Here is a 13,521-nt window from a genome sequence, read left to right as displayed (position 1 = left end):
GGTGCAATGGGTTGACGCCCTGGCCTGAAGCGCCGGCATCCCATGTGGGCGCTGGTTCGAGACCCGGCTGCTCCACTTCCGATCCAGCTCTCTGCTATGGCCTGGGAAAGCAGAAGATGATGGCCCACGTCCTTGGGCCCCTGCACCCACATGGGAGACCAGGAAGACGCTCCTGGCTCCTGCCTTCGGATCCATGCAGTTCTGGCCGTTGTGGACATCTGGGGAATGAACCATCGGATAGAAGACCTCTCTCTCTCTCTCCTCTCTCTACGTAAGTCTGATTTTCAAATAAATAAATAAATCTTTAAAAAAACACAAGCACAAAATAACTTATAAGCTATATTTAGCATAAGGTTTTATGATGTCTATCACTTGCTTTCAAGTGGTTCAAGAGGAAAATATATTTACAGATAAAGATAGAGCATATAAACTAAAATGCTTGAGCATTTAAAATGGTTGACATACATTTCTTCTTATACTATTTTTTCAAGCTCTAGATACAACTATGACAATTTTCATATTAAAAATTGATTAGGGAGGCCGGCGCCGCGGCTCACTAGGCTAATCCTCCGCCTAGCGGCGCCGGCACACCGGGTTCTAGTCCCGGTTGGGGCGCCGGATTCTGTCCCGGTTGCCCCTCTTCCAGGCCAGCTCTCTGCTGTGGCCAGGGAGTGCAGTGGAGGATGGCCCAGGTGCTTGGGCCCTGCACCCCATGGGAGACCAGGAAAAGCACCTGGCTCCTGGCTCCTGCCATCGGATCAGCGCGGTGCGCCGGCCGCAGCGCGCCGGCCGCGGCGGCCATTGGAGGGTGAACCAACGGCAAAGGAAGACCTTTCTCTCTGTCTCTCTCTCTCACTGTCCACTCTGCCTGTCAAAAAAAAAAAAAAAAAAAAAATTGATTAGGGAAAAAGAAGCCATATAAATGATTTCAATCCATGAACCTAATGACTATTCTTAGTTCAAAGAGGATTTTTTTTTTTTTGACAGGCAGAGTGGACAGTGAGAGAGAGAGACAGAGAGAAAGGTCTTCCTTTGCCGTTGGTTCACCCTCCAATGGCCGCCGCAGCCAGTGCGCTGCGGCCGGCGCACCGCGCTGATCCGATGGCAGGAGCCAGGAGCCAGGTGCTTTTTCCTGGTCTCCCATGGGGTGCAGGGCCCAAGCACCTGGGCCATCCTCCACTGCACTCCCTGGCCACAGCAGAGAGCTGGCCTGGAAGAGGGGCAACCGGGACAGAATCCGGCGCCCCAACCGGGACTAGAACCCGGTGTGCCGGCGCCGCTAGGCGGAGGATTAGCCTAGTGAGCCGCGGCGCCGGCCTCAAAGAGGATTCTTAAAACAGGCTCTATTTTATTCTTTTCGAGCGCTCCACAAAGATTTAATAAAATTTAAGTGTGAGTTCCTATGTATAGTTATAAAGCAAAGGGCATAGGACAAGGATTCAGAAAATTCCTATGCTATGAATGCATTTGCTATGCAGTCACTATGCTGTTCAGTGTGGCTTCCTCATGTAAGAAATACAAAAAATGTATTTAGTTTGCTTCTTTAACAGTATTGTCAGAAGTTGACTACTGGGTATACTTCCCAAATAAATGGAATAAATATTTTAAAGAAATATCTGCACTCCCATGTTTACTGTATCATTTTAGAATAGCCAAGAGTTAGAATCAACCTAAACACTCAGCATTGTATACATGGATAAAGGAAACATTCATACAGTGGAATCCTATTCTGCTATAAAAAAGAATGAAACATGGTCATCTCAGACAACAAAGATGGACCTAGAGGACATGATATTAAGTGAAATAAGGCAAACACTGACAGATGAGCACCACATGATATCAATCATACATGGAATCAGAAAAAGCTGTTCTCATTGAAGTAAAAAGTAGAGCAGTGGTTCCCAGAGCCTGGGCAGAGGATCAGAAAAGAAAGGAGATGAAGGGGAGGCCAGTGGTAGCAAAGTTAAACTTGGATAAGAATTAGTGTTCTATTGAATGGTAGGGAGACTATAGTTATCAATAAGATAGCGTGCATTTCAAAATGGCTAGAATAGAGGTTTTTGGAAGTTCTCACCACAAACAAGTGACGAATGTATGAGGTAATGGATAAACTATCTACATTATTTGATCAACTCACAATATATACATGAATTAAAACATTAAGGGTAGTCATGGTGGTGGACCAAGTTAAGCAGTTGCTTGGAAGGCTTGTATCCCATCAGTGTGCTGGTTCCAGTTGTGGCTACTCCTCTTCCAATCCAGTGCCCGGCTAATGTGCCTACAAAGTAGCAGGTGACAGCTCAGGTACTTAAGTCCCTGCAACTCACAACTGAGTCCTGTATGGAGTTCTGGCTCCTGGTTTTGGCCTGGCCCAGCTCTGGCTAGTGTATCTGTTTAGGGAGAGAACCAATGGATGGAAGATCTCTTTCCTTAACATCGTCTCTCTGTGTCACTCTGCCTTTTAATAACTCATTTTAAGAAACTCATCAAATTGTAGGCAAAAATACATACAATGATGAAGTATTAATAAAAATTAAAAAAAACTGGGTTGCTGGACAAGTAAAGTGATGATAAAGGTACTTCATAAATTGAAAGTACCATATGGCTCTATGAATGTTATTATTTTTGATAATTTTCTGGCCTTCTAGATATAGAAGCTATTTTATAATTCTTACATGATAGTCAAGAGGTCTCAGATTAATATTCAGTATGTCTTCAACACTTAGACTGCCCTATCTACTTAATATTATGTAAGACATTTTTCTATCAGCTTCAGAAGAGAACAAAGATGCTTCAAAAATTTTGTGGAAAAAGTAAAAGGATAGGTTTATTTCAGTATAAAAATTTTAGAGGTGTAAGCATTTGGTGCCTGGCACCACTGGTTAAGATGCCATATGGGATGCCTGCATCTCATATTGGAGTGTCTGAGTTCAAATCCAAGCTCCACATCCAATTCTAGCTTTTTGTTAATGTACACTCTGGAGGCAGACCATTGTCACTCCCCCTGTTCATGGAGGAACGACACAGGACCCTGTGCTGTTCTTTTGTCTGCTCGGCCCTCCCTGGGTTTGCTGCTGGTTCTTCCCGGGTTGGCTACCGTCCCTTCCACCTCCGTGGAAGGGCGGTTCCCCCTGCCACTTTCCCCACTTCCGCGGGGGAGCGGCACACCGCCAGCCGGCTCTCTTGGGGGCTGCTCAGGTGTTCCCTTAGATGTTCCCCTTAGATGTTCCTGGTGCATGTTGTCTCTCTCCTCCTTTATAGTCCTCTTCCACCAATCCCAACTCTGCTACCCACACGCCGAGTACGCTGCTCTCCTGCAATCAGGAGCAGGATCAGCTCCTGCAAGTCATCACTCAAGTTGGCGAGAGGCAGCTGCGTAGAAGCTGTTTACTCCTCTCCCAGCGCCATATTGTGGGAGAGCAGATGCATAGAATAAGTCTTAATTCCAGTAACTTAGTCTAGTCTGAGTTGCTCCCCACAGACCATGATGGTTCAACTACTTGGGAACTGCGACCCACAGAGAATGAATTTCAGCCTCTTGGTTTGGGCTTGGCCCAGCCCTGGCTATTTAGGAATTTATAGATTGAAATAGCAGATGGAAGATTTTTGTGTCTCTGGCTTTTAAACAATTTTTTTTAAACCCATACATAGCTTTTTTTTTCATAATATACATTTTGATGAACTTTTTGAAGACCCTTCATGTGCATGAAGTTCTCAAGATTTTTGCAACAAAATAAACTTAGCTTTTAATTCCATTTTTTCATGGACATTTTGAAGTATCCTGAATGGAACTGAGACCATATTTCATCATTCTATGTCAAAATATATTTCTTTTTATTTCTTTGAAAGGTAGAGTTAGGGAGGGAGAAAGCAAAAGAGGTCTTCCATCTGCTGGTTCACTACCCAAATGGCCACAACAGCCAGACCTGGGCCAGGCCCAAACCAGAAGCCTGGATCTTCATCTGGGTCTCCCACATGGGTGGCAGGGGTTCAAAGACTTGAGCCATCTTCCACTGCTTTCCCAGGCACATTATCAGGGAGCTGGATTGGAAGTAGAGCAACTGGGACTTGAACTGTAGTCCATATGTGATGCTGGCACAGCAGACAGTGGCTTAACTTGCTACACCACAATGCAGGGCCCATCAAATTACATTTCTCTCTCTCCCTGCCTCTCTCCCTCCCTTTGTCAATTCTTCCCTCTTTCTCTCCTTCTCCCTCTTTGTGTGTTTGTGTCACCTTGGGCTATATCCTGCTAACGTGCTTCCTAATTCTGAAGCATTTGTGAAAATTATACTGTCATACCAGTTTGTGTCATAGTCTTCCTTATTCCCAGAAGACACACTCTAAAACTCCCCAAGATGCCTGAAACAGTGGACAGTACTGAGTCATATGTGTATGTTTTTTCTTCTACATATTTACCTATGATAAAGTTTCATTTATAAATTGGGTGCAGTGAGAGATTGACAACAATAATATATTGTAGATCTTAGCAACCACAGCATATTTTGTTTCCCTTTCCTTAATAAGTCAAGAACTTCACCTTTTACCTGGAAAGACGCACCCTCCAGCTTCTCTTGGGCATGTCCAGATTGTCGGTAGTACTATTCTTGCACTTTGGGGCCATTATTAAAGAAGGTTACCTGGACACAAGCACTGCAATATGACAAGAGTGGACTGACGGCTGAGACCCCTACTGAGTGATGAACCAGGGGCTACACTGCAGGGACAGCTTGTACTCTGAGGCAACAGAGGGGCCTAAGATCTTCTCATACTGCTTTGAATGCTGTGCAGCTCAAAACATGTACATTGTTTCTTTCTGGAACTGTCCTAGACTATGATTAGTTATGACAGTTGAAACTATGGAAATTAAAATTGTGGATAAAGAGAGACAACTTTACATCTAAGTGAATATCATAATTCAGATAATGCGAAAGTTATGAAGAACTAAGTGAGGTCTCTTTTTTTTCAACTGGTATATACTTTCCAGATGTTTTTAAACCTTTGCAAAAATTTTATTTATTTTATTCGAAAGACAGAGGGACACACACACACACAGAGAGAGAGAGAGAGAGAATATATGACTCTCTCGTCCATTGCTTCACTCCCCTAATGCTTACAGCAGCCAAAGCTAGATCAGCCTGAAGCTAGGAGCCGGGAACCCAATCCAGGTCAGCCATGGAGGCGGAAGAGACAGAAGTACCTGAATCATCACATGCTGCCCTCCACCCACAGCCAACCCCAACCAGGTACGCGCTAGCAGGAAGCTGGAATCAGCAGCAGTGCCAGGACATGAACCCAGGCACTCTGACAGGCAATGCAGGCATCCCAAGTAGCATCTTCTCTGCTGTACCACATACCTACTCCTAAGTGCTGCATTTATTTTTAAAAAATTTATTTGTTATACAAATTTCATGTATTTCATATATAGAGATTTAGGAACATAGTGATACTTCCTCTCACCCTCCCTCCCACCCATGCTCCATCCCTTCCTCTTCCTCCTCTCATTCCCACTCTTAATTTTTATACAGATCTACTTTCAGTTTACTTAATGATTATAGAGTTAACCCTACACGAAGTAAAGGAGTCCAACAAATAGTATGAAGAGAAAAAACAACAACGCTGTTCCTCAACAGAAGAGACAAGGGCTGAGAGCAGTTTTCAATAAAATGCCTTCCCCAGTAGACCTGAGGGATAGAATACTTACTTTGCTTTTTCTCAGTGAAATTGTATTAGAAGAGCAGAGATTCTTGGTGCTTGTTTGTGAATGCATTTATATATTACATATATTGTATGTCCATGTTGGGGTAGGGTTGACCTTACACCATTCCTTGTAATAGCTTCAAAATACCCAAGGTGCCTGAAAGTTCGAATAAATAGCCACCTCCAGGCTTAACTTCATTTGTGTAAATTTTCCACCTTTTCTTCACTTTCAGAACAAATGAGATCAAATTGCTTTCAAAATCAGGGGCAAAAAGTCTTAATTGGCTGAGAAGCAGTACAACCCAGCTGGAGCTGTATGGAGCTCTTTATATAGAAACTTTCACTTGTGCCAATCTACTTCCCAGAGGCTCATTTCATTTCCCTGCTGGTAACACTCACATCAGTTCACAGTTCATTGAGACTGTACTGGCAACCTTTTGTTTTCAATCAAAGGAAGATGCTGAAGCAATGCTCAATTGAACTAAGTATACATGACACAGTGTACTTGTGTCCTTGCCAAGGAGGACTGTGGGGGGGGGGGGGAGGAAAAGATGACACCCTGCATCCCATATTCCATTACTTTACTTAGAATTGGATTATGATAAATTATGATGACAGAACTCAGACAAATGCTGATGCTATCGTTTCTATTGTTTTACCTGCACACAGCACTCTTATGGATTGCGGCAAGTCTCCAAAACTGATTCTCTGTCACTCATGGTTGAAAACTAAAGGCCAATGTTCAAATAAGATTTTAAATAGTTTCCATGGAAATTGAATTTGATATTTCCTCCCTTACCGCTTTGGAATTACTGAGGGATTGTTTTAGCTTTTTGCTGATGGGCATCATACTTAGCAAATCTCCCTTAGTGAAAGACTTCTTTAAGGTCAAAGAACCTGTATGCTATGTGTGTGATTGGCAGGCATCAGGCTTCTGTTTCATCCTCCGCCCCTTGAGATGCTATCTTATCCAGGCAGCTTGCCTACCACCATCACCACTGTATCTGCTCAGCACAACAACACATGAGCTTCCAACAAGGTAGAAATAAAGTAAATGCACCATGGGAAACAAGCGGAGTGTAGAACAAGTCAGAAGCTCCGCCTGCCTCCCTGGAGAGCCCAGGCAGCCTGCAGTTTATGAGAAGAGACAAAGGAACACCTTTCATAATGGGAGTAACACATTTAGATTATCGAAATCTTCTGATTAATCTGGATTTGGTTAGCACTTTTCAAAGTAAATGTGATCCTTGTAATTTTATCTTTGATAAAAATATGCAAGTGGCTGTGTATGTTCTTTAAGGTTTGGAATATGAGAAAAGTTATAACTTAATAAATTTTATTTTATGGTTAGACTATGTGAGGCCTGTAGAGAAACAAGATGTGAAAAAGGTGCTTGGTTTGAATTTTTTTTCTCCTCCAAAATTCCTACATGAAATCTAATCACACATGTGAGGATGTCAGGAGATCAGATCAGTAGTGATTAGACCATGAGGGCAGAGCCCTCATGAATGGGACTTGTGCTCTTATAAAAGAGGCCCCAGGAAGCTCATTTGTGCCTTTCACCATGGGAGGGCACAGCAAGGAGCCATCCATGAGCAAGGAAGCAGTCCCTCCTCAGAAACCAAATGTGCCACTGCTTTGATACTGGGCTTTTCAACCGCAAAACAGTTAAGAAGTAATTTCGGTTCTTTATAAGCTCTCCAGTTCATAGTAGCTACATGGTAGCCTATATGTAAGTTTTTATGTAGCTTATGTGTAAGCTAAAATAGCTTATATGTAGCTATATGGTAACCTATATAGTAGCTAATAGTAGCTTATATGGACTAAGGCAAAAAGTTCTGAAAATGATCCAAATGAAGGAAGTGTAGGATTTAGTTTGGAAATGCTATATAAAATACAGAAATTTTGAATAGGGTTTGAAAAGGAGAGAGAGACTTGGACAAATACATTCTTGGCAGAATTTCAATATGCAGAGAAAATTGTAGTTGTGGTCACTTTGGAAAATGGTAAGTGGACTGATTTGTCCTCCTCTACAAAGGGAGATTTTAAGGTGTGACTCAGAGGTCTCGCCTTATTCCCAGATCACAAATACTCAAGGAGATAAGGGGAGTGGCTTATAACAACTGTGGTTTTGAGGGCAGGCCAGAGGATCCTTCCTCTTTGAAGAGAATATGGAAGAGATGGAAATATACTTATATGTGCACTGATACAGTTAGTGTCCCTAAGTATGTGAACCATAAACATATGCACAAATCACAACAGGGCAACAGCATAGTCATGCTGCGAGGGCAGTAAAGGTATTATTGCAAACATACATGTTGCAGTTTTGTTTTTAACATGGAAATATACCAAAATAATACTATAAACCATCATTAGTTCCCAGGTTGGTCTATAAAATTCTACTGTTATAATGGAATAATGGAAATAATTATATAAGAGAAATAGGTTTCTGCCAGACTTCCTCTTTAATACTCAATTCAAAGCAATCTGGTTTCTACCCATATTGTACCATAAAACTGTGCCATGAAAACTATCCCTCATCAAGTTTCTTCCTAGCTGCCAACCCACTGTATCCTTTTGTTGACACCCTGGCTAACCCCTCCCATGTATTGTTAAACCACTTGGATTCTGTGACATCACTTTCTTTACTTTTATTTCTGTTCCCTTAAGGTTCTACCACCAGCTATTGCTCTTGTCACTCTACAACTTGATAAATGTAAGTGATGATGTTTAATTACCATGTTCATTCTCAAGGCATACCTCTAGACCAGAACATATATCATGTTAGGCAATTCTATTTGGTGTCAAAGCTGGATCAATCTCAGATCCCAGAGTCAACTGACCATCTTCCCATTTTGATCTGTTCCCATATTCTCTATGGCAGAGAAGGAAAACACCCAGTTGTCTAACCTAGAACTTAGGCATTGCACTGACTTAATCTTTTTCCTATCTCTAAGGAATGCTTTCCTGTACACATCCCAAAGCATGCCATCAGCTCATCTTTATAGTCATATATACCTCCTTAGTTTAGTTATTCCCCATTTCTGTTTTGGATTTCCAAGAGTCCATTAATCAGCTTCTATATTCTCCCTAATCAAAATAACTCCACTGCTGCCAAACTAAACTTTCTAAAATGTTTACCATACACCATTCTTCTGATACAAATGTTTAATAGTTGAGCTTTGTCCCTAGTATTAAGACAATTTTCCTGGCATGCAAGCCACTCCTTCTCCAGAGCCTGCATCCCTGCAGCTAAACCTCTGCTGGTACCACTAACCCAGCCACTTAATGTTCCCTGAAAGTGGCAAGTTCTTCAGGGTCCTCTTGACCAAGGACATTATATCCCTTCCTCCCACATGTCTCATTCCTTTCTTTGGCTAAGCTCTTATCAGTGTTGAGAACAGACATCATCTCTAAGAAATTATCTGTGAATCACCATTATCCTGTGCCCAATCTGGGTTAGATGTTTTTATCATGCCATCTCCAAAGCACCAGTGTTGTCTTAAACATATTATTGAATTTTAATACTTATTCATCTGTCTCTTCCATTAAACCACAAATAACAAAATAGAGGCAGTATTCCCTATTGCTACACTCTCCGTGACTCTTACAGTATATATAACATAACACGTGTTTAAACAACACTTGCTGTTACAGCATTGAATACTGTAAATCAATAAAATAGAAAAGAACACCTACCAGAGAAATATTATGAGTGTTCAGTTTAATTCTCAAAGAAAATTAAATTAAATATGGATGAAAATCATAGAGGGAATATTTCCACATAGATTTATAGAGGGTATTGGGACACTTAGGAAAATAAGAGTTATATAGCTCTGGTGCTGTACTGCGTAATTTCCCATTATTGTGAATGGTTTTCTATTAGATGTAACATATACTACTAGATTAACATATACTACAACATGGTAGGCGTTGGTGTTATTTTTCTAAGTGTCTTTAAGAGAAGAAAGAAAAGTACTTGGAAGGAAAACAGAACAGAAGGATGGGAGAATGGACACTGAAAAAACTCCTTAGAAATCTGCAAAGTCTGAAGAGAAGGAAAAGAAAAGGGTGCTGGGCACGACGTGTGTCTGCACGTATTCCACAAGAAGAATCAGCTGCCCTGGCAGAGCAGAGAGATGTGTCCAAGAAAGAAGCAAGCAAGCTCAGGGTAGTGCTTCAAGGCAAAGAGTTTTTACACCAGGCTCTGAGCAGTGAGTTGTAAAACCTTAGCTGGGTGTAAGACAGTGCAGGAATGGGCATTAGCATCTTGCCTTTTGGAAGAAGTGGGGCTGGGAAGGCTGAATGCGTCAGGCCACGCCCGCCAGGATGAGCAGACTGTCACTGTGGACAATCTACTTCATTTTCAGCACACATTTTTTTTTTTTTCAAAGAAATACTCTGCATAACCTTGGGCAGATCACCTGTCTCTGCAAGAGATCATCTATAAAAAACATTTCTAATGTTTTATATGTTTACACTGATAGTTAATGATTCTTTGCTATTATGTAGGTTGTACTAGAAATTCTAAGAGGCCAAGGAACAACAAAAAGTGTATGAGAAAGAGGGAAAGAATAAAATAATGGTTATTCCAGGATGTCAGTGTTGTCTGTGAGAACGCTCTGTCCCTCACATCCTTCTGGAATCACCTCTCTGATGCTGTCACTGAGGAGACTGTGCTAAACATACATAACACGGGTAGAGAGATTCAAATCCTCAGTTCTCGGCAGAAACCATCACACATGCCAAATCTACCTCGTGAATACTCAGCTTTTCTATCAGACTATTAACATTTTATCACATTATCAGACTTACAAATGTACAATGTATGTCAGGAATTCAAATAATAAGTAATTGAGGCAAAGAAACAAAACAAGCAGCAGCAAAACATAACTAAGATCACGAAGAAGAAATATTTACAACAGAGTTAGAAGTTTGTTCAAGTGAGATAAAAACTGACAGAAGTCTGCTCTGTAACAACATTCTCCAACATTAGACACTGGAATCCCAAGCAGGAATCAGTGAACAAGGTTTAGGATAATGTAAAAGGCATGCCTTATTAACTCTTGGACATCTCATTTCCTGGTCATAAATCCTATTAACTTGCATTACAAATTACCATAAAACTTGGAGGTAAAAGATAATTTATGCTCAGTGTACAGAAGCTAATGTTTCTGTATTCCTCAGAAGCAAAGAAGCAGAAAATGAGAAAGTGTGTATGTGAATCCTGGACCATGCATATTGCACGCCCCGCATGATAAACACGGCTGGGAGCACCCATCACTGGCAGGAGCAGAGCCTAACTGCTTCATGCCTGAAATACCGCTCCTCTGTTTCATAAAATCTTCTCCTCATAAAAAGAGATGTCTTACTGAGAACACATTTTGGAAGAACACAAGGGATGTTTACTTTTAAGCGAGGCATTATAATACATCCCATTTTTAATTTTTCATATTTTCCAATTGAAAACGGCAGATAGATCATCCCTTTAAAGTAAATACTACCTATGCGGCTTTCCACTAATGACATTTTGACCCACAGTAATGGAAATATACCAAAATACAATATAAAAACCTTCTTTGCAAAAATATAAATCCACTGAAATTTCAATCATCTTTCCATATTCAGATAAACCTGGAACTATACTATTGTAGCCCTTGTTTTAAAATAAAACTCATAATTAACAGAAATAAATCACAGAAAGTGCATTAAAAGGAGAATATAGACTAAACTAAACTACTTTAAATGAATTTTCTACTAGATACACAGGTCAGTCCCAAAAGACTAAAATAACCAATCATTGAAAGATGATTACTTATGCATACAACCTAGTTTCATGACAGTCTCTCATGTAAACTCTCCAAAAGAAACACAGAATTTCACAGAAACACCAAGATGATCTGAGGACAGGGAGGCTTAAAAACAAAAGATCTAGGTAAACACATTTTAGTTCCAAGGCCTATGGCTATTCTGACCAATTAACATTAGTCATGCACATGTAACACTAGTTCTCACACCGACTTACAATAATAAAGAACTTATCAAATAGTTTCCTTAAGATGTCTTATTCCTCTTGCTATTATCATTAATTTCAGATCATTCATAATTGTGAACCAAATTCTAAAAGACACTATTTTGAAACCCAAAACTAAATAATTAACATTTATATTGAACCTCACCAATTTTGACATGTTAGCAAACTTTAATGGTAATCTCATTAATTCACTTATGCTATGATAAGAATAATTGTTATTTGCAGATTTTGTTTTATATTAGAAAAATTCAGAAAGTTATTTATTTATTTATTTATTTATTTATCTTTTTTGACAGGCAGAGTGGACAGTGAGAGAGAGAGACAGAGAGAAAGGTCTTCCTTTGCCGTTGATTCACCCTCCAATGGCCATCGCGGCCGGCTGCCACAGCCAGTGCGCTGCGGCCGGCGCACCGCACTGATCCGAAGGCAGGAGCCAGGTACTTATCCATGGGGTGCAGGGCCCAAGCACTTGGGCCATCCTCCACTGCACTCCCTGGCCACAGCAGAGAGCTGGCCTGGAAGAGGGGCAACCGGGACAGAATCCGGCACCCCGACCGGGACTAGAACCCAGTGTGCCGGCGCCACTAAGTGGAGGATTAGCCTAGTGAGCCACGGCCCCGGCCAGAAAGTTGTTTTTAATTTATGGGTAGGATAACAATATGGGTTATACTTGTAAAGTGCATCTAAAATTTATCTTATTTGAAAATTATAGAGAAAAATGCACACACACAAAAGAGTACTTTAAAAAGTTCATGGTTAATGGGATAAAATGTTAATTTTTGTGCCAAAATTTTTTTTAAGTCTATGCAAAGTTTTTCCATAATATACATTTTCCATGAACTTTGAAAAGACTTTGTGCATGTGTGTGTGTGTGCATGTGTTTGTGTGTATATTTATGCCAACTGGTCCCTCAGTTACACACTGCCTATGGATAATTATCAGCTCATGGGCTGTGACTTCTTTTTAAGAGTTTGTCATTTACTTCTTAGTCTATTAACCCCATGAAAGAGGAAATGTAGTGGAAAAACCATGGAGTCAAAACCCTTACTGTGTGACTGTATTATCTGTTCTGCTTACATATAACAGGTTTGTTCTGAAGTCAAAGGAGATCCTTCTTAAAAACGTATCAAAATTATATTCTTAATAAATAGCTCTATGTTAATTTTAATTTAAAAATAAATTTAAAATATTTTAAAGTCATCCTTCATTTGTGCACCAGAATGACTGTCTTTAGGCTAGTTGCATGATATTTGAAAATGTCTAATGTTTCTTCTGCTCATTCTAATTGTGATAACAATCCCTAATAAGCATGCACACCCATTCTACAAATCCTCCAAAACTGTTTGCTGATTAAATAAATAGTCAGAGTTTAGAATCTGAATGTTTCTGCTCCCCTTCCAGATTTTTCCAGGAAGCAAAAGGCTAGGCAATGAACAATGGTGAACATGCATTAAACCCCTATCTTAACCAAACAACCTATAATGATGGCATGCTACAGATGGTGGCTAGCAGGTGGGGTGGAAGCAAGTTTACACTGGAAGACAGTAAGAACTGCCCACTGTTTTAAATTTTACCAAATAATTATTTTTAACTGAAGCCCACCAGTCAATCTTCTAAAATGGTAATTTAGTAAGAATTCCATTCTATGCACTACCATGATGGAATGTTTACCATTGGGAAAGAATTCCATCATCAGTAAGAATATACCCAAATCAGCAAAATTAATGGGTAGACAATTTATGAATAGTAAAAACTAAGGATTTGCTTTTAAGTGCTTCATTAAATAA

General features: G+C 40.4%; 1 protein-coding gene across 5 annotated transcripts in view; it reads right to left on the bottom strand.

The window, feature by feature from the left end:
• Positions 1 to 13,521, bottom strand: part of TPK1 (thiamin pyrophosphokinase 1) — a 464,784-nt gene that overhangs the window by 170,877 nt on the left and 280,386 nt on the right. The gene's annotated exons all lie outside the window — the stretch shown is intronic.

Source organism: Oryctolagus cuniculus, chromosome 3 (assembly GCF_051225735.1).
Source record: "Oryctolagus cuniculus isolate XC-2025 breed Fujian yellow rabbit chromosome 3, ASM5122573v1, whole genome shotgun sequence".
In the NCBI taxonomy this organism is placed as follows: domain Eukaryota; kingdom Metazoa; phylum Chordata; class Mammalia; order Lagomorpha; family Leporidae; genus Oryctolagus; species Oryctolagus cuniculus.
The sequence above is the reverse complement of the archived record's forward strand: the minus strand, read 5'-3'. Positions and strand labels throughout refer to the sequence as shown.